At 62.2% G+C, this 20,071-nt stretch overlaps 1 protein-coding gene across 2 annotated transcripts in view; it reads right to left on the reverse strand.

The window, feature by feature from the left end:
• PHF21B (PHD finger protein 21B) overlaps positions 1–20,071 on the reverse strand; it is an 88,864-nt gene that overhangs the window by 23,793 nt on the left and 45,000 nt on the right. The gene's annotated exons all lie outside the window — the stretch shown is intronic.

A 20,071-nucleotide genomic window follows, 5' to 3' on the forward strand; every position in this document is an offset into this window, starting at 1 on the left:
GCTGAGACCACGAGGCCCCCCCGGCGGGTGCGTGGCTCCCGCCGGGCTGGCCGAGCAGGGGGCAGCAAACCCCGCCCTTCCCTTCCTTCATCAGGAGTTTACGATCACCGAGGTAACTTGGCCATGTAAGAAATTCTGGAAACTAGAGCGAGAGAAAGGACGGCATCGTCCAGAAAATAATTAGCCCTGAGGCACCTCAGCTTTTTCTTTTTTTTAATGTTACTTATTTATTTTGAGAGAGAGAGAGAGAGAGGGAGAGAGAGAGAGAGAGGGAGGGGCAGAGACAGAGCTAGAGAGAGAGAGGAAATCCCAAACAGGCTCCCAGCTGTCAGCACATAGCCCGACACGGGGCTCGACCCCACGACCCTGGGATCATGACCCGAGCTGAAATTAAGTGTCAGACGCTTAACCGTCTGCAACACCCAGGTGCCTCGACTCCTCAATCATTTATTTATTTATTTATTTATTTATTTATTTATTTATTTATTATCTACTTATTTTGGGGGGGCAAGTGAGCGAGGGGCAGAGAGGGGGAGAGAGAGAGAGAAGAGGGCTCGAGCTCACCCAATGTGAGGCCCCAACTTATTTATTTATTTTGGGGCAGGGGACGCAAGTGCGTGAGGGGCAAAGAGAAAAGGAGAGAGAGAGAGAGAGAGAGAATCCCACAGCGGGGGCAGAGAGGGAGAGAAAGGGAGAGAGAAGCGGGTCTCACCCGAAGCAGGGCTCGTGCTCCCCCGACTGGGGGCTGGAACTCATGGACCTGAGCCAAAGTCTGAGGTTTAACCGACCGAGCCACCCACACACCCCCCAACTTGCTTTTTTAAAAGTAAGGTTTTTCACATGGACACCTGTATACTAAAAACCAAGAAAAATGAACTTGAATCCATATTTGGTGCAATATTTTAAAAACCACAGCAAAATGCAGCAGAGCCTAAATGTAAAGCCTAGAACTACAAAGCATCTAGAAAAAAACCGCAGGAGAAAATCTTTGGCACCCTCGGGTAGGCAAAGAGTCATATGTTTAACACCAAAAGCATGATCCATATGAGAATGAATTAGTAAACTGGGCTACAAAAAGAATTTAAAAACTCCTGAAGCTTACCTGTGAAGAGAGTAGAAAGCCCCAGACTGGGAAAAACACACTTAAAAGTTGGCTGATAAGAGACTGGTGTCCAGACTTAGACTAACTCTTGAGGGGCGCCTGGGTGGCTCGGTCAGTTGAGCGTCTGACTTCAGCTCAGGTCATGATCTCACGGTTCGTGGGTTCGAGCCCCGTGTCGGGCTCTGTGCTGACAGATCAGAGCCTGGAGCTGCTTCGGATTCTGTGTCTCCCTCTCTCCCTCTCTCTCTCTCCCTCTACCCCCACCCCCCCGCTCACTCTGTCTCTCTCAAAAATAAACATTAAAAAAACCCCAAAAAACTCTTGAAACACGCTAATCAGAAAACGTGATGAAAACAATGAACACAAGATCCGAACAGATACTTCACTAAAGACGCGTGGACGGCAAATGAGCCCCCAAGAAGATGCTAGACAGTGTCGGTCATTCGGGGAGTGATCACTAAAGCCCCAGTGAGGCACTCCTCCCGCCTCCTCGGGGACGGACCAGATCGGGACGTGGTGGTGACAGACAGCAGCTGACCCACGGCTCCTGGGAACGTTAAGAGGGCACAGTAACCCCAGAAAACAGTCTGCCCGTTTCTCGAAGAGTTAAACACACATTTACTGCTATGGACTGAATGTGCGTGTCCCCCCAAAATCACATGTTGGGAGTCCAGGCTCTCGATGTGGGGGTGTCAGGAGGTGGGGACTTTGGGAAGTGTTCAGTCAGGGGGGTGGAGCCTTATGAACTCGGTGGCGTCGTGTAAAAAGAGCCCCAGAGAGACCGCCAGCCCCTTAGCCCACGCGAGGTCTCAGCGAGAAGAGGGCCGGCACCCGAACACAGAGGCGCCCCCGATCTGGGACTTCCAGACGTCCCGTTTGGGAACAGCCTAAATGCCACCAGGCCCGCAGCTGAACAACCTGTGCTCCACCCAACGGAGCATCAAAAGGAATCAAAAGCGATCAAAAGGAAGGAGCAACTCGTACACGCGGCCGGGACGAACCTCCAAATGTTGGCTGAATGAAGGAGCCGGGCGCCCCCGCCCAAAAGGAAAGGAGGACGTGTCGTGTGATGCCATTTATGTGAGATTCCAGAAAGAGCAAACTAATCTCCAAAACGAAGCGGCAGGTCAGATCACGTGGAGATGGGGGGATGGGAGGAACGGATCACAAAACGCACCGGGAAACGTTTCCAGGTTGTGGGCGGGGGATGTGTTCGCCGTCCCGATTCTGGTGCTGGTTTCATCTGTCCCCAAATGGCACAGCGGAGGGTCTCAGGCCCCACAAGCCCCAGCGCAGCTTCTCCTGATGGAGGGCCGGCTCCTCCCTCCTCTGGAATAGGTCACCTGCCCCAAGCGGGTTCAGGTCGTCCAAGCCGGCTGCCCGCCTCTCGGTGGGGAGCCACACCCTGCACATTTAACGGGAAATCCACCGTGGACATTGGCCGGAACAGGGCTGGACGCACAACACAGCATGAAAAACACACGCGGTCTCTTCTCGGGGACGCGTCTCAACCCATAATGCCGTCTCAGGTCTCTGGCCAGAACAGCTTGGGGAGCAGTGCTAAAATAACGCCCCAGGCGCCCCCCAACGCCCACATTTTAAGAGTCTGCCCTGCCTTCTGCAAAGGGATGTGTGTAGAAGGTTCTGCCCTCCCCGGCCCAGCCCTGCTGGCGATCCGCACCACCTGTGGGGCCTGCCTCCAGCTGGATATGCACCCCCCCCCCCCGACCACCCCCGTCCGCCCCGCTCCGGCCCAGGCGTGCACAGGTGGAGGCAGGCACGGTGCCCATCTGATTAGCAAGCTTCCGGGTGATTCTGCCAACCTGGGGACCACAAGCCAAGAGGAAACCACCCTGTCCCTCTAGCAGGTTCTGCATCAGAGACCCCCACGGGCACCTGGTGTCATCAGTGAGCGAAGCTGTGTGGCCCCCTGGGAGCAGGGATTCCTGCGCAGACGGGAGCCGACCGGAAGATCCTGAGGCCGCACAACTTCTGGGCAAATGCACACCCAGCACCTACAGGAGCCAGGGAACAAGGGGCCAGCCTACTTCCCCTGGGAATCCCCTTCTGGCTAAGACGCCCCCAGACAAGCCCCCGGATGCCACCAGCTTGCAGAACGAACAGCATTCACCCGCTGACTCCACCAGCTAAAATCCTGCCTGACTGCAGCCCAGCCCCACGGCGGCCGCTGCCTGGGGCTCGCTCGGGGTGCCTGATGGGGCTTTAAGGAGCACCTCGCAGGGTGTCGGGGTCCCTCTGTGCCGGGGCATCGAGAGGAGACCCAGAGACGGGACCACTCCCGGGTCAAAGCCTGAAGTCCTGGGCGCTTAGGAGAAGTTTGCTACAAACGGGGCTGCTGAGCCGGGTCCCTCCACCTCGCGCTTCTGGGAACGCTGGGTCGCCTCCCAGGACACCAAAGTCACCTGCCACGAGCGTCCACTCCCCGTCTGCGCGGGGCCGGCTTCCGGGCACCCTGCAAGCCTCATCTGTTTGCTCCTTTTCTAAGTTCCGCCCCCAGAGTGCGTTCTTCCATGTCCTTATGAAGCTTTAATTAACAAGCTGAAAAGACATTTTATCTGGCAGGGGCTGACCTTTCTGCTCCGCGTCGGAATTTATCGGTACCAGCAGAAACAATCATCTCAGCGGCTATGTCACGAGCACTGGATAGTTTATAGCCACACTTTCGTCAGGATAAATGAGCTCTTTAAGACTACATTTACAGCTCTAAGCATCTTAATAGGGAAAAAAAGGGCCATAAAAGTCAAAGATAACTTCACATTTGTCCTGCATCGGCGGAGTCCCTGGGGCAGCCCAGCCCTGACAGCAGCTGCGTGTGGCCCCCCAGCTCTCGGTGCCCAGTCCCCTCATCTGCCACAGGAACAGAGCCTGCTGCACGGGGCGCCGTGGGGCCGGCTCGCACGGTGAGCGCTGGGCAAAGGGGGAGGGTCGGAGCCGGCCAGCCTGCCGGGAACGGGGGAGGGACGGGACTCGTGGCATCAGCCTGACCAGGTACCCGCCCCGGAGTGGCCCCTGTCTTGTTGGGCAAACCTGGGCACCCCCTGCCTCTCAGATGGGGTGTACGGACTTGCCTTTCCCTGCCCCCAAAATCAGAGTAAAATACCCTGGTGCCCAGCAGCGCGAGGAAGAAGAAAAGAAAACCAGACCCACCACCTCTCGGGCTTCCGCCTGTGTTCCCATCTACCGTGTTTCCTTCTGTGCCCAAGTGCAGACACCAGAGCCTGCTGGGCTCTCAGTAAACCCCCGGCCAGGGCGAGCCACGGGACGAGGCCACGGGGCCACGCCCCTGCCGGGTGGAGGTGCTTTCATCCCGACTTGCTGCTCGTGCACTGCGGTGGCCAAGGTTCCTCCCCGTCGTGGCCTCCCTAGACCTCCGGGCACTGCCAGACGCCCCCCGACCACGGTGACCCCCTTCTCTCCCTCATTCGTTCAGCAAACGTCCCGGAGCACCCACGGGGTATCCGGCTGGCAACGGGGTCCGTGAGCCCGGCCTCACCGCGGCTGCTCCCACCCCAGCCTCTGACCCGAGGGACCAGAACCGGTCTCTGCTCCCCTGCGGGGCGGGACAGGAGGGCCCCTTCGGCAAGGCGGGGCAGGGCAGGGCTGAAGCCCCTCTCCGTGTGGAGTCCAGCCCAGGTCCTGGCCGGAGCGGGTGTCTGACAGATGTCGTTAAACCAGGAGGGCTTCGGGGAGCGGCCGAGGGACGGGAGGCTCTTTCTGCACGACTGCAGGCACGGCCACCAGGGTCCACCATCAGGTGGGCCTGCCCTCTGCCACCTGCACAGGCGGCAGGCCACGGCCAGCTTCACCCCTGCCTGAGCCCGCTCTCCACACCCACGCAGACCGCGACCTCTGGGCGCTGACCCCAGACCTCACAGGGCTGTCCTCTCGGTGGAACCCAGGGGGTCCTGAGGTGGCCCCGTCCAGGTCACGTAGGTAGACGTGTTCCCGAAGCAGACAGCGACCCAGCCGTGAGCACCGGCCAACCTCTAGGACCGGACAGAACGACTCCCATGCAGGACCTCGAGCCGGGGCCTGCCCTGACCTGCCAGCTTCCGGCCCGTCTGACCCCGAAGGTCAGCCCCTGATGCTCAACAACGGGAAGAGTGACCGTCATACCTCCCACCGCATCCGGGGACCGTCCTCGGGCAGGCGTGTGCCTGCGCCTTCCACACGGCCCACCAGCAAGGGCCTTGCACGCGGACAGCAGGAAGGGACCCCAGCGGCCACAACACCAGAACTGCTGGAGAGGGCAATCACGGGAAGGCTCCATCAGCGTGCAGGGCCTCGGTGGCCGTCTGCCTCTCCTGCCCAGGCTGTGGCCCCCGGGACAGGCCGCGAGTCGGTGGGACCCAGTCGTCCAGACCCTCCCCTTTCCTCTCCCTTGGTGCAGGAATGGTGCAGGGGGCGGGCATGGGGTCACAGTGAGCCCCTCCCCTGGGTCATGTCAGGGACAGGATGGACAGGGAGGAGGAGGGAGATCCAGTGTGAGCCCTGGCTGGTGTGTGTGGGGGGGGGTGTTGTGTACCCGTGGCGTGGTCAGTGGCCAGAGCGGAAGGTGGCCCTTAAGGACCTCGGAATTCATCACAGGAGCAGCGGCCTCACAGAAGGAGGCCGCATCACACAGAGACAAACGTTTCTGTAAGTGCACGCCTGTCCCTCCCTTACTTGACGGTATGTGTTCCATATGAGGTGACAGGCCCAGAGGGGGTGGGCTTGCTGGGCCCCGGGACAGTGACTGGCAGAGCCGCGACCTGCCTCCGCCCTCGGTGGCGGGGCTCCGGCCAGCACTGTGGACACAGGAGCCGGGTTGCCCCGGAGGAACCTGCCTCTCCCCGCGACCTCCACTAACCTCGCCTGGGAGGGTGCCGTCCGGCAGGGGACGCGGAATGCCGAGCGCAGCTTTGAGGACAGCAGGGAAGCGTGCGGCCCCGCTTCTCGGGCCTCTCCAGCGGCTGGGACGGGACTTGCTGTCCAGAGCCGGGGCTCCCACATCCCGCACCCCTCCCGGCTCCCACCTCCTCCCGAGCTGGGCGACGACGGCGGGGCAGCAGCCCCGGGCCCCCCAGGACCACCCAGCAGCCCCAGGGAAGGTGGCCTCGGTTCGCATCCCTCCACTCGAGCCGCGCGGCTGTGTGGCTTCTGGAGCTCTGAACCCTTGCCTTCTCAGAGGCTGGCTGGGACGCGGGCCAAACGCAAGTGAGCCCCAACACCAGTAAGCGCTGATAAACAGTACTCTAACACAAGCACCACTTTGGCTGTCGTGCGAAACCAGCTTGTGGCTCGCAGGTGAACCCTGGCCGCCGGGGACGGGCTCTGGGCTCACTCCGCGTGCGGCCGGCGTGCTCCCGCTCAGCCCGGCCACCACCGCCCACCCGGCCCGGGGACCCCACGCCGGCTCCCGCTAACCCGAGCCCGTCCACGCAGGGCCAGCGGGGGCCACTGGAGGTTCGTGCGAAAGTCCAGGGAAACACGCACCTGCTTTTGCTCCCGCCGCCGTGTCCCGGGAGTCCCTGTGTCCACCACGCCCGTGTCCCTACCGGGGGGGCACGGCCGACCGGCAGACACATTCATTCCCATCGCCGGGGTCCCGACAAGCGTCCCTCCCACCTGGCCCAGAGCTGCTGGCGCCTGGGTCCTTCCAGTGGCTTCTCCCGTCACGAATGTGCGTCAAGGACCAAGGCGGCATCGAGACAAGGAAGAGCGGGAGAGGCCGGCGTGGGGACAACGGCCACGGGGTTGCCCGACAGAGTGAACACAGGCAGGGCCAGGTCCGCGGCTCCCCTTCTGGACACACCCCCCAGGGCCACGCGTGCCCACGTGCCTGGGACACACGTGTTGCACAACAACACCTGCCTCGGGGAAAAGGGACTGTCCCATCGGCAGGGGACGGGCCCACCACAATGTCCCTCCGACGGGGGACGTTCTCTGGCTCCCGGCAGCCAGAGCCACAAGCCGGATATAGACGCGTCACCGCAGAGACAGGCCCTTGGGTGAAACCCACGAGCGGTGCCCGCCACCCGCTACGTTCACGTGGAGTAAGCACCACGGGACGGCCTGGTTTGCTGACGCTGAGTAAACGTGCAAAACCGACTCACGATCGTGGGTGCCCCTGGCGGTGGGGGGGGGGGCGATGGCGAGGGGGAGTCCGGAGGGCACCTGCTTCTTCTGCGCATTTTACTTCTTCAAAAGACAATCAGCGCAAATGTGACGAAGTGCCCACTGCTTCCTTCGGGCAGAGAGCGTATGCAGGCTTATCACAGCACCCTTTGCGTACTTGTAATTAAAACCTAAGCGTAAAAAAGGCAGAAAGGGCTCTGCAGAGGGGAAGGGGGGAGGCATCCTGGAGGAGTGGTGTCCGAGCCGGGCCCTGAGAGATGCACCAGAATTGATCAAGGGGGCAGCCAGGTAAGTGCGTGATAAATAGGAGGGACGGGGGGGTGGGGGGTGGGGTGGGGTGGGGGGGAGAAGGTGGGGAGGGAGGGGTGAGGGCACCAAGAGCTCGGAGCACTGGGGGCCGAACCACAAAGCCAAAGGTGGGTATGGTGAAGTAGAGAGCCAGGCAGGGCCTTGAATGCCACACCCAAGAGCTTGGCCATGCCCTATGGGAGATGGGGAGCCGTCAGCCACTGTAGGCTCTTGGATGGTGTAGCAGGGCAGGAAGGGGGCTTCTGTGTGGAGGCCAGATCTGAGGCCGGGGGTAAGGTGTGGACTGTAAGCCAGGACAGAGTCCTCTGGGGCAAGCAGGAAGTGGGTTGTGGCCTCCTCTGACACGACGGATTGCTGGCTGGCTGCTTCCCGAGGGGGCGGGGCTTCTGAGCATCCCACGGTGGTGCCCAGCCCAGGACCGGCCTTGTCCTAAGGCTCTCCTTGCCCAAGGGCACCCACACCTGCCGGCCCTGCCCTGGGCGTCCTGTTCTCCCCCGGGGGCTGGCAGGTGGTCCCCACTGAGAGCAGCTCCCGGGAGAGGGGGGCACGTCCAAGGGGACTCTCGGGAGACTGTGGCACTGGGGCTTTAACACAAGAACCGTCTCCCGAAACCGGCTTCTCCAAGCACCACAGGGTTTGCAACGCCAACCCATTTCCCGAGTGCACAGCGGGGGAAACGGCACGGCCCCCCGCACAGGCGGCTCCCGCCCAGCCAGGTCCCGGTGACCCTGACCGAGTGGGCCAGCTGAGGCAGGCTGCCCGGGGACTTAACCAATGCAGAGGTCCTTCCAGGGGAGGCCGCTCGTAATCAGCAAGCCCCAGAGAACACAGGCGGCTTCTCTGCGCTGACATTTAACCCCCCCACCCCACCCCCCGCCCCAGCAGCCCCAGCGTCGCCAAGTGCTTTCATTAACTTGAAAGGGTGTAATTTTATGCTATTTAGTAGGAAACACACGCTCTAAATGGCCTGGTGGACTGAAGACGGGGGGCTGTGCCCTTTCTGCAGTTGGGGGGAGGCGCAGAGGGGCGTCCGGGAGAGCAGCTAAAGCAGCCGTATCACATCAACAAAATTGGGGAAGAAGCGCCATTTCTGAGACGGCACTGGACTACGGAGGGCAGAAGCCAGCTGGCACCCCTGCGCGGCCCTCCAGGTACCCCTGTCCCCAGGGATGGTGGCCCCTGGCTAGAAGGCCCGAGAGCAGGCTGCCTCCCCCGCTCTGCAGGGGTCCTCTCAAGGAGGGGCCGGGCCGCAGCGAAGATGCTGTGGCCAGAGCCCCCCGCCTGCCGGGAAGGCCACCGGCTTGTCTCCGAGGCTGCCCGGGCAGGGGCCCGAGGCCAGAGGAAAACACGGCAGGGGCGGTACCTGCCTGTCCCCAGGCCTTGCTCCCTACAGGCCACCTGTCGCCCTCGCCTCGGGGCCCCTGCTATCTGGGACTCGAAGTATCTGTGTCTGCCCCTTGGCGGGAGGCCCGGAGCAGCTCTCTGGGCCCTCGGATGTGGAGGCGGCCCCGCCAGGTCCGCGTCTTCAAACAAATCACAACGGCCGAGTTGTGCGATCCACGGGAGGGCTTCTCCCGGCTCTCCCCACCGACCCGCGGACCTTGGGAAGATAAATCTAATTTCCACGTGTGGTCGGCGGCCGCGCACTCCCCCTGGCCTCGGCCTCATCATCTTGCCACCTCCGATGCCCCGGAATCTAATTTGCCCCGGAATCTAATTTAGGGGACGCACATCTGCACGGAGCCCCGGGAAGCCCGCTGACAGAGCGCCTCCGCCCAGCCTCCCGTGGGCAGTGACCCAGACACTCTCGGCTTCCGAAAGGGGGGCCCCCTGCGTGAAACGGAGACACGATTTACTTACAGCGAAAGGCGCAGAGCTCAGCCCAAGTAACCACCACCCAGACGAAGATACGGAACCTTCCAGCAACTCGAGGGGGGGGGGGCTCCTGAGCACTCCTCAGAGGAGGGCCGGGCATCCCCACAAGGGTTCTAGCTGGGGGAGCAGCGTACCGTGTGGACAGATGTAAGCAAGTCAAGGTTCCCACCCAGGCTGTGAGGGTACAGGCTCTCAGCAGGTGCGGGGCCGGGATGTGAACTCAGATCTGAAGGTGCCGGCCGGTGAGTGGGCCCCCCACTCGGCCCCCACTTGGCCAGCACAGACGGAGGCGGATGGGAGGTTCCTGCCAGCAGGGGAGGGCGCGGGAGCATTGTTCGTCGTTGATAAAGCACCTCTGTGTCTAGGTGGTTGCCACTGTTCTGGAAGACGAGTACCAGGACTCTGATGGACGTGTGGATGTTCAAAACGTAGGGACAGGAAGTGACCTGCCCCAGGCGGTGGCCGGAGGGAGACGGCTAGGAGGGGACCTGGGGGGCACCCTGGGAGGGGACCCTCCTCTTCCCACCACCCTGCCCTACCCCTCCCTCTCTTCCTCCTGACTCTGTCCTGCAGGATGAGACCTGGTCGTGGGGAGGAGGGGAGGACACACAGAGAGGGGCTCAGGGTCCCCCGAGGGCTCAGCACAGCCATCTCAGCCATGCAGGGGGTCTGCGGAAGACAGTGCCTGGCACTCAGGAGGCGCTTGATAAAGGCACAAGCCGAACCCCTTCCCTCCCAGAGGTACGTCCCAGCACCAGCCTGTCTGGAGCAGGACACGAGGGGCCTGTGACACTTACTTGGTGGCAGCACTCTGGGACCTGGGCGGTGACGGCCATGGTAGGGATTACAGGGGTCACTCTTCTGCACGTGGCCCCGTGTGGCAGGAGGGGAGGGTCCCAGGGTCTCTTGGGCCAAAGAGAAACAAGGCGGTGCTGCCTTCACCTCGGAGTGACCTCATCTCCTGACTCAGTTTCCCCATCTCTGTGACGGGGGTGGTCAACCAGATCACCGGAAGACATCTTTTGAACTCGACACTGACCGCCCAGGCCTCGGGCAGGGAGTGTGGTGGGCGTGGTGAAGGCCTGGCTAAGAGCATGCCACACGTCACCTGCTCTGATGGCACCCACCGCGGCATCTCCAGGCCCGTGCCGCGCCCGCGCGCTCCCCCCGCAGGAGAGAACACCCTGTCTGATCCTCGCTCTTTCCCCGACACGTTTCCGGATGCCAGACCCACCGCACCCTGAGCAGGCTCCACGAGGTCATGTCCTGGGAGGCGCCCCAGCCTCGCTGAGACGCGCCCCCAGGTCAGGGTAAGAAGACAGGAGCGAGCCGGCTGTGAGAAAGCCCACCCAGAACCCACCTCCGGCCTCCCCACATCCCGGGGAAGAAGATCCATCATCCTCTTAGGGGGAGGGGACCAGGTCTGTTAGGTGGCTGCAGCCACAGGCACAGAGGGACGCTCAGCATGGCTTAGCGGGGACAGAGGACCCTCTCACACCATTCCCTCCATGGGACCGTTCAGCCTAAAGGGCATTTCTCAGGGGGCAGTAGCATCCCCTGCGACTGTACAGGAAACAGGACGGGGCCAGAGCATCTCTGAGCACTCCCGTGCCCCGCAGACCAACCTTTACGCCCCACGGGATGGGCGGCCCGGCAGCTGCTTAAGAGCAGAATGGGGCAGGCATCTCGGGCCGGCCTTCAAGAACACGAACAGTTGCTGACGGTCGTGAGCTGCTGGGTGCGACCTCGCAGAATCTCACTAGGCTTCCCGTTTTACAGGTGGGAAACTGAGCCCTGGAGCAGGGGATACTGACCCACAAAGAGGAAAGAGAAGGGGCCCCAACAGCAAATGTTTTCCCGTCAGCCCGTGGGAGCCTGACGCCCGCTCTCGTCCAGCGAGACTGTAAGAAGGTTACTGCTCACCCACCGGCCGCCAGGCACCGCACCTACCCGTGCTTCACATACACCACCTCAGCCGACCCTCCCGCCATTCTGTGAGGCGCAGAGGGCCGCCCATTTTACAGACAAGAAAGCTGAGGCCCAAGAGCTCAATGCCGTGCCGGTGAGAGGAATTTTTTTTTTTTAAGTTCACTTATTTATTTTGAGAGAGAGAGAGAGAGAGAGAGAGTACGTGCTAGCAGGACAGGGACAGAGAGAGAGGGAGAGAATCCCAAGCAGGCTGTCAGCGCAGAGGCCCGAAGCTGGGCTCGAACTCACGAACTGTGAGATCATGACTTTGAGCAGAAACCAAGAGTCAGACAGTCAGCCGACTGAGCCACCCAGGTGCCCCAGGAGAATCGTCAATTTGCTTTCTTCAGTGGCTCCCCCTTCACCCCTGGGTGAACGGCTGAGCAGACTTTTGGGGGCCTTTCTTCTGACATGCATGTCCCTCCTGGATTCACCCTGGCCAGGCTCCGCCCACGTCCCCAAGGACGGTGGTCTGCAAACACCACCGCCTAGCCCACTCCCTGGGAAGCAGGGTGACAAGGGGCCAGCAGACCCGGGGAGACTTCGTGCGTCCACGCCCTTTGCACACGCGTGTGTGGGTGCACACCGGGCCCCCTGCCTGGCATGCCCTCCCTGGCTCCCGTGCCAGGCCAGCAGACCTTCCTCAGCCTTCACTCAACAAGAGCATGGGCTACAGAAGGACGCTCGCCCACGGGGGGGGGGGGGGGGGGGGGGGGGGGGGGGGGGCTGGGCCACATGACTCAACCGGGCCAATCACAGCACCGGATTATCCGGGATCTGTTATTGGTCTAGAGGGCGGGCAATGTGACCCAGCAGACCAATCAGAGTGCTTCCTGGGACTGCTTCTCCAGCGTGGAAAGAGAAGCCGTCCTCCCCATCCGGTTTGTGGTCTTGCTCAGACTGCAGAAGTGTCCCCCGAACCCTGGGGCCATCCCCGGGCTGCTTCACGTTGCCACCCCGGGGCTGTCATCCTCCCCTCGAGAGTCCAGGGAGACCTCGGGCTGGGAGCCACGCACCTGCAGCCTAATGCCTTGGGGGGGAAGGGCAGCGCCCGCTGCACTTGGGGAAGCTCCCGGGACCTTGGAAGCCTTGAAGCCCCGTTAAACACACGCTCGAACACAGCATCCACTCTCGCCACGTTTAGAGCAGAGCTTCTAAAAATGCCACGCCAACCGCACGTCCACACGTGTAGGCTGCCGCTGACGGTTCCAAGGGGTCGCGGTGACCCGCCCAGCTGTCACTCCTGCCCCCACACGCGCCCGAGGTGCCTCGCTGGGAGCTGCAGGGAAGCGGCCGCAAGACCTGGAGTCAAATCCCAGCCCTGCCATGGAGGGGCTGTCACTTCTTGCACAGCTTTATGCAAACTCGCCGGGCCTCAGGCTGTCTCCTTTGTAAAACGGGGACAATTAACTGGTCCACACTGGTTTGCTGTGGCAGTCCTAAGGGAAGCAGGGGACCACATACCTGGAGCCTCGGAGTCCCTGAAACAACGGTGGCTCCCCGAGAACAACATGGTCTCAGGCAGCTGGGACTTAGGTGAGGCCACCTCGCCACCAGCGCCTCGGCTTCTCTACAAGACGGGGACGCGGGGTCGCCGACATCGGCTTCACAGGGGGGTGAGGGATCGGCGAGATTAGGAACGCAAGACCTTCAGCTCTGGAAGGGGTGGCCCCGCCCCCTCCCCACCCCGCGCAGGGACGCCCGGGCCTCACGCAGAGCCTGCTCTGAGCTGGACGCCGCGACGGGCCGTGCTGTGCGTGGTGACGGTGTGCCCACAGCCCGCTGCCCCCGGGAGACACTCAACATCCTGCTCTCTCTGCCAGGGTATTTTTAGAAGAAACAGCACTTCGACATGGAAACGAATAAAGTGTTGAAAATAAGTTTGAGAGTTTGAGTTCCGTGTACTAGGGGAGGGGGTTTGAGTTCCGTGTACTAGGGGAGGGGAAAAAAAGTCCTCCTAGGCGAAATATAGTGGAGAACACCTCTAGGGGGCGTCCTGAGGAAGCAAGATGCGGTGTCTCCACAGCTGGGTGCACCCCCGCCCCATGCGCCCCTGGAGGGCTCCGCCCAGCGGGGTCCAGACCAAGGGCAGGGGCGCTGCTGGGCTTCCGGGGCCGGGAAGGTGCTAGCAGCCCACCCACTTCGAGGCTGCTCTCTTGCAGAGGACGCTGCTGTGCCAAGCACCGCTCCCAGGCCGCGGCCCCCACTTCTCAATACTCAGGCGCTCCCTTCTCCCCCCACAACCCTCCCAGGGTCGCACCCCAGGCCCCTGAGACATCCTGCCAAGAAACCCCAGAGACGAGCAACGACACGGACCGTCTCCCCTGGCACAGCTTGTCTGCCACAATCTGGAGCTGAAGCCCCATTTCACGGGGAAGGAAACTTAAGGCTCAGAGAGGCAGAGTGGCTTGTTCAAATCGCACAGCGCGTCAGAGGCAGAGCCGGGATCCGAACTCAGCTCTCCACGGCTCCAGAGCCACCTCTGAGTTCTGGGCAGCCAGGCACTCGTTGCCGGTGAGCACGTGAAATGTGGCTGATGCCACCGAAGATTTGCTGTCAGCGTAAGGCACACACGGGACTTCACAGACTTAGCGTGAATAAAACAGCTCGCGAATATTTGGAGAGGTTAGTTACGTGTTGCAGCGATAAGGTTTTGGATACACTGGTTACGAGGCCCCCAAGGTGTGAGGTTACACACGTGGCTCCCTTTATACTTCCGTTGGATGGAGCTCTTCTACGGGACGTTGCAATTCCAAGACAAAAGCCGCGGACGTCCGCTTCTAACGAGAAAGCAGAAGGATGAACGGCCTTGACCCTGTGCTCCATGGTAACACGAAGGCAGACTCACTCAGAATAAGAACCATACCTCTCTATGGAAGGACAGGAGACAAATGATGGACACAAGAAAGACCAAGTTCCAGGGAGTAAGGGGGAGCAGCAAGGGGAGTGTCCACACCGGGGCGGGCGCCCGGTGTGAGCACAGGTGCACAGGGGACCCAGGCACCGAGGCACGGGGCCGGGAGGCCAGCCGAGTGTGCCGGAACGGCCGGGGCCGTCACAGACCGCTGCTGGGGACTGGGAGGTGCGGCCACCCCTCTGGGAAAGAGCTTGGCGATTTCTTGCAAACTTGAACACGCACCTGTGCCCTAGGAGCTGGCAGTTTCCCTCCGAGGTATTGACACGAGAAATGAAAACATGTCCCCAAAACGATGTGCACACAGATGCTCCGAGCTTTCTTCGTAACCGCCGGAACGCGGGGACCACCCGAATGTCCGTCAGCTGGTGAATGTGGGACCCGGGTGGTGGCACACCCACGCCCCGGGCTGCCCCTCAGCCACACGGGGCGGTAGACCTGCCGTGCCGGGGAGCCTCAAAAATGGGGCCGAATGAACAGAGCAAGACAGGCCACTTGCTGAGCACTTAGTTCCACTGACACGAAGCCCAGGAGCTGGTGGGCTCGTCGGGTGAGGGAAATCAGAAGGGGGGGCTGCCCTGGGGGAGCCTCACCGGGCAGGTACGTGGGGGAGCTTTCCGAGGTGGTGAGAACGTTCTGGGGGGATCAGTTACTCGTGCGTATACAGGTGTCAAAACTCGTCACACGGTACAGCTGGGATCTGTGAAGTTCAAGGTACGTAAACATATGTATATTTTTAATGTTTATTTATTTTTGAGAGAGAGAGAGAGACAGAGTGCAAGCGGGGAAGGGGCACAGACAGAGGGAGACACAGAATCCGAAGCAGGCTCCAGGCCCTGAGCTGTCAGCACAGAGCCCGACGCGGGGCTCGAACCCACAGACCGCGAGATCATGACCTGAGCCGAAGTCATGTGCTCAACCGACTGAACCACCCAGGCGCCCTTTTTTGTCGTAAATATGTTTCAAAGGAAAAAGCTATACGTGTTTACAAAATGCAAGGGCTGCAATGCCAACCCCCCAGAGAGCAAGGAAAAGTGGGGGCAGCTGGGGTGCAGACCCCTCCCCCCGCCCCTGGATTTCGAGACTTCACGGCTAACTCGCTGCGTTCGGACTGGAATCGGTGTTTGTGGTTACGCCACTTACGGCCTAAAAGGCGAGGTCTCATCAAAGGGAATCAGGAACATGTCAGAGGGAATCTGTCGGGGCTGTTCTTGTAGATAAAACACATGCCAGCCTCGCCAGCCTCGTCCGTTGCCAGCAGGGTTTTGACGAGTCTGATCCCACCTCTCTGAGAAGCATGGAAAGCACTTAAAGCCGCAGAGGCCGAGGGCTTCCCCAAACCCCACTGTGGCTCCGGGCTGCATGCACGAGGCACCTGCCGCGACCTGCCTTCCCCAAGACCTCCGAGGAGGCTCTAGTCGAAAATCCCGAGAGAGGGGCTCACACGGGGCCGGGGCGCAGTACTCCGTGGGGCCCCAAGGGGAAGATGATGGAGACGCTGGGACAGGATCTCACAGGTGGGGGGCACGGAGTGGGGATGCCCAGGACACCAGAAGATGACAGGGATGCAGGGGACGGGCAGAGATGCAGAGGGGGCCGAGGCTGGGGAGGCTGGGTGGGGGGGGGAGTGGGTCCCCGGGCCCCGGAGGCCACCCCGTGCGGGGCGGACAGGGAGCTGGGGACACGCGAGGCTACCACAGAACAGCGCAGGGGCTCGAGATGGGCCACAAGGGGTACAAGTGGAGGCAGGGAAGTGAGGGAGGAGAGGCGGGGAGGGGTCAGGGGAACAAGTGACGCGAACAAGAAGCCACGGAGACCTGCTGGGGCTCCGGGGGCTTTAAGGAGGAGACTGACCTTGCTGAAAACCCCAGCAAGCCCACCTTTAGGTGGTGGGGACAAAGATGTGAAGATCAGGCCCTCGTCCTCAAGAAAATGACAGCCGTGGTTACCGGGTGGGGGTGGGGGGCCCTCCCCCCGCCCAGAGCCTCCGCTTCCCCACGCGTCAAACGAAAGAGTCAAGGTAAAACGCAGATGTGCTTAAAACTCCGCCAACCCGTGCCGGGCACGGAGTGTTCAGATCAGCAGGAAATCATTCGCCCCTGCTCTCGGCAAGAGGGTCCGATCCGGACAGGCCTGCTCTTAAGCCTCCCGTCGGCTTAATTATTTCCACACCCGAAACCCAAAACCCAGCCCCGACGGGCACGCACCATCCGACCACGTTCTAATCACCGGACATTAGCATTTCTCGTCCGCCCGCCTGCTGCGCGACTTCAGAGGCGCGTGGCCGAGCGTCTCGTCCTCACGTTAATGAGCCAGGATAATGAGGCTGCACCCAGCAGCGGGGCCCAACGGGACGGAGGGCTATTTTGACTTCAGGTCTTCGGGTCTCAGGTTCTTCGGGGCCACCGGAAGGAGCGGGGAGGGGGCCGAGTGCCGCCCCTGGTCGGCGGGCTGCCGGAAGACAGCGTGAACAAGGCTGGGGGACCGGGGCTCGGCCTTGTGTCAGGACAGAGCCTCGTGCCGGGCTCAAGAGAAGGCTCTCACGCCGTCCCTGCGCACGCCTGGGGGCCAGGACACGGCGTGTGGACCGACGGGGGGCACAGAGGGAGCGCATCACGTGGGTCTCGCTGACGGGCCCGGGGGGAAAAGGAAGGTCGCCTTTGGCCGTGACCCCCAGCCCTTGGCCAAAGACCCAAGTGCGCCCAAGCCTGTCCTTGGGGCAGAAGGTGGGTGTCCTGGAGTCCCCCGAAGTGTCGAGGGCTCAAGGAGGGAGAGTGGAGCAGGAGGCCGGGGAAAGGACAGATCACCCCCACACGTGGCCTCACGGCAAGGGGGACACAGTGCGGCCTGGGACTCCCCGCTGAGGACCTGGCTCAGCAGTGGCAGCGGCAGACCCATGGGAGCTTCCTTGCCTCGGGGTCCCGGGGCCTCCCCCACCACTGGGACCGCCCCCTGCAGCTGGCGAGCTCCGGCCAGGCCAAGGTGGGGCCGGCCTACCCAGTACTGCCTCCTCCAGGGCTGGGGGCCCGAGGTGGACACGAGGTCCACCGTGGGCAGAAGGGGACACACGTAGGAGACGTCCGGGGACATGCCAACCCAGCCCACAGACATGGACGGCAGCCCCCTTACTGTCATCTTCGTGGAATTTAATTTTAATTTATAACGCTAGACCAACTTCTGAAATTCCAGCCTCTTCAAGCTTTAAAAAATGTTCCACAAACATTTGCGGAGCAAGGAGAGAGACCACAGAGTGATGACGCCATTCCTGGCATGACCCCTGCCCTGGGTCACGCAGCCCCGACTTGACTCAATCCTTCAGGAGCCCCGGGTGCCCACGACCGCTGTTCCCTTTCACGCGCAGAAACGGAGGCTCAGAAGACACAGTGACTTGCCCAAGGTCACCCCCAGCTTCCGGCCCCTCCCAGGCCCCCACCGCCAGCCTCCCCGACTCCCAGGGGCCCTGCAGCGCTGGGCACGTGCCATCGGCCTGGGGGGGGGGGGTCAGGCGGCCCCTGTGGGGCTCAGGCCCCACCCTGCACCTTCACACCCTCAGCTGGTCTCGTCTCCATCGCTGAGAATAAGCAGGTGCAGCAGAAGGGGTGGAGAGACCACAAAGGCACAGATCCCACCCAAGCTGAGCACGCCTCGCGCCTCTGACCCAGCGGCGGCCGCGGAAGGTCACGGTACAGCTCCATTTTCACACCAACCCCGACTCTGAGCCCCTCCCTTGTTCAGAAAACCGCCCGCGCACCTACTGTGTGCCAGGCAAGGGGCTTCGGTGGGCCAGACACACCGGCTGACGGTGACAGACCGCGGTGAGGGCAGTGTCGGAGCGGCGCCAGGGCGGGGACCCCCGCGGGGCCCTCCTGAGCCACGGAAGCTGCCTCCCTCCCTCCCTCCCTCCCTTACTCCCTTCTGCATTTGGTTCCAGGCTCAGGGAAGCAGGGGTGAAACGGACGCAGCTCCCGTCCCCCAGGGGCTCAGTTCGGTGGGTACAGACCCATCCCCCCTCAGTGTGTGGGGGCAGAGGGAGCACCTTCCCAGAGGAGGGGAGTGAGGTGGCCCACGAGAGAGGACACAGCGGCGGCTAAGGCCTGGTGGAGAGGGTGTGCCCTTGGGGGGCCTAGGGAGCAGCCTGCAGGGGGCGGGGGCGGGGCAGCAGGTCTGGGGCCAGAAGGGCCTCAGGCCATCATGCTCAGGACCCGCACTGAGGGTTCCTCTCCCTTCTCCCAGCCGGACTCAGGAAAGAGGCAGACGATCCAGGGCCTGGAGCGTCTCAAAGCTGGCCACTGGGGCCCGGGGACCAAGACCGCAGGGGAAGAGAGCAGGATGCCAGGCGCACAGGCCACCCTGGCCTAGGCCCCTGACGGGCACGGCTCATTTCATTCCCTCCACAAGCCTGAGAAGATCATTCCACTTCCGTGACCAGATCCGGCCACGAGGTGAAGGGAGCCGGGCCAGAACCAGCCTGGCCACAGAGACGGTGCACGCCCTAGACTGTCCTCAGAGGCCCGGCGAACGCACAGCAAAGGTTCAGGGTGGCAGCAAGATGCCTGCAGCTCCAGCAAGGCCTGGCTGCTGAGCTGAGACCCCCGAGGAGGAGCAGGAGGCCACACGGAGGGCAGGACCACCCACACATGCCAGGAGGTTACAGTCAATCTCCGGAGAACACCCAGGAGGTGGGCGTGCGGGGAGGTCTGGTTCAGGTCCAGCAAACCCTTTGACCCAGATGGACCTCAGTTTCCCCACCTGCACGATGGGGGTGGGGCTCACTGGCTGATCCCCGAGGTCCAGCGTGGTGGGTCTGACTCAGAGAAGGAGGAAGGATCTGAGAACCTTAGGACGTAAGCCGGAGGCAGAGGCCCCTGGATTAGGCGGGGCAGGGGGCCCGGGAGCCACGGCCAAGGCCTGCCAAGGCTGGAAGAAAGATCTAGAGCAGGTTCCTGCTCAGTGAGACCCCTGACCACCCAGCCGGGCCCCTCATATCCACCCCAACCCTCTCCTTCTCCTTCCCCAACAGGTGCGATCCTGCCCGCAGGCCCCCATCGTAGCGTGCTTTCTGCCCAGAAGCCCGGAGACCAGGGCCGAACCAGACAGGTCCCGGCGTCTGTCCCCCAGCAGCACACCGTGAGGGGGTGGGGGTCACCTCCACCCAGAGGACTGCAACGGCAGCATGAGAATCCCCGAGACAGAGGAAGCCCGGGCTCTCGGCAGGACAGACAGACCTATGTTCCCGTTTCGTTTGACGCAGGACCAGATCTGTACAGACACGTGGGGAAGGTTCAGGACGCGGAGGGGAGGAAGCATGTGGGGCTCTGGGCAAGGCCCCACGAGAGGTCAGGAGGCCTGGCTCCCCAGAAGGCTGGGCTGTGCCTCGGTTTCCTCCCCGGGACGTGGCCAGCTCCCACGCTCCTGCAGGCCCCACCCTGCCGTCCGGAATCCCTGGCGGGCACCGTGCCCGCTGTGCCGCCTCCAAGACCTTCTTTGGCAACCTTACGTTCAGCCGAGTGACAGGGTTTGGTCCCCACGTGCAGTGACGCAGATGACAAGTGCTCCCCTGGGCTCTGCCCAAGGGACAGAGGCGTCAGCGTCCAGCCCAGCAGCCCCCCTGCCCCGTGCAGGTCCACGGGCCCCAAGGAAATCTGCCTGGCGCATTCCAGCCTGTGTCGAAGCAGCCGGGAGACCAACTCGGTCTCAAACGCATGCAAACCCTCGGTGCCCCGCGTGTGGCAGGCGGTCGAGAAAACGTCTTCGGCCATTCGGCC

This window comes from Panthera pardus, unplaced genomic scaffold (genome assembly GCF_024362965.1).
Source record: "Panthera pardus isolate Hobbes unplaced genomic scaffold, ASM2436296v1 HiC_scaffold_6, whole genome shotgun sequence".
Taxonomy (NCBI): Eukaryota; Metazoa; Chordata; class Mammalia; order Carnivora; family Felidae; genus Panthera; species Panthera pardus.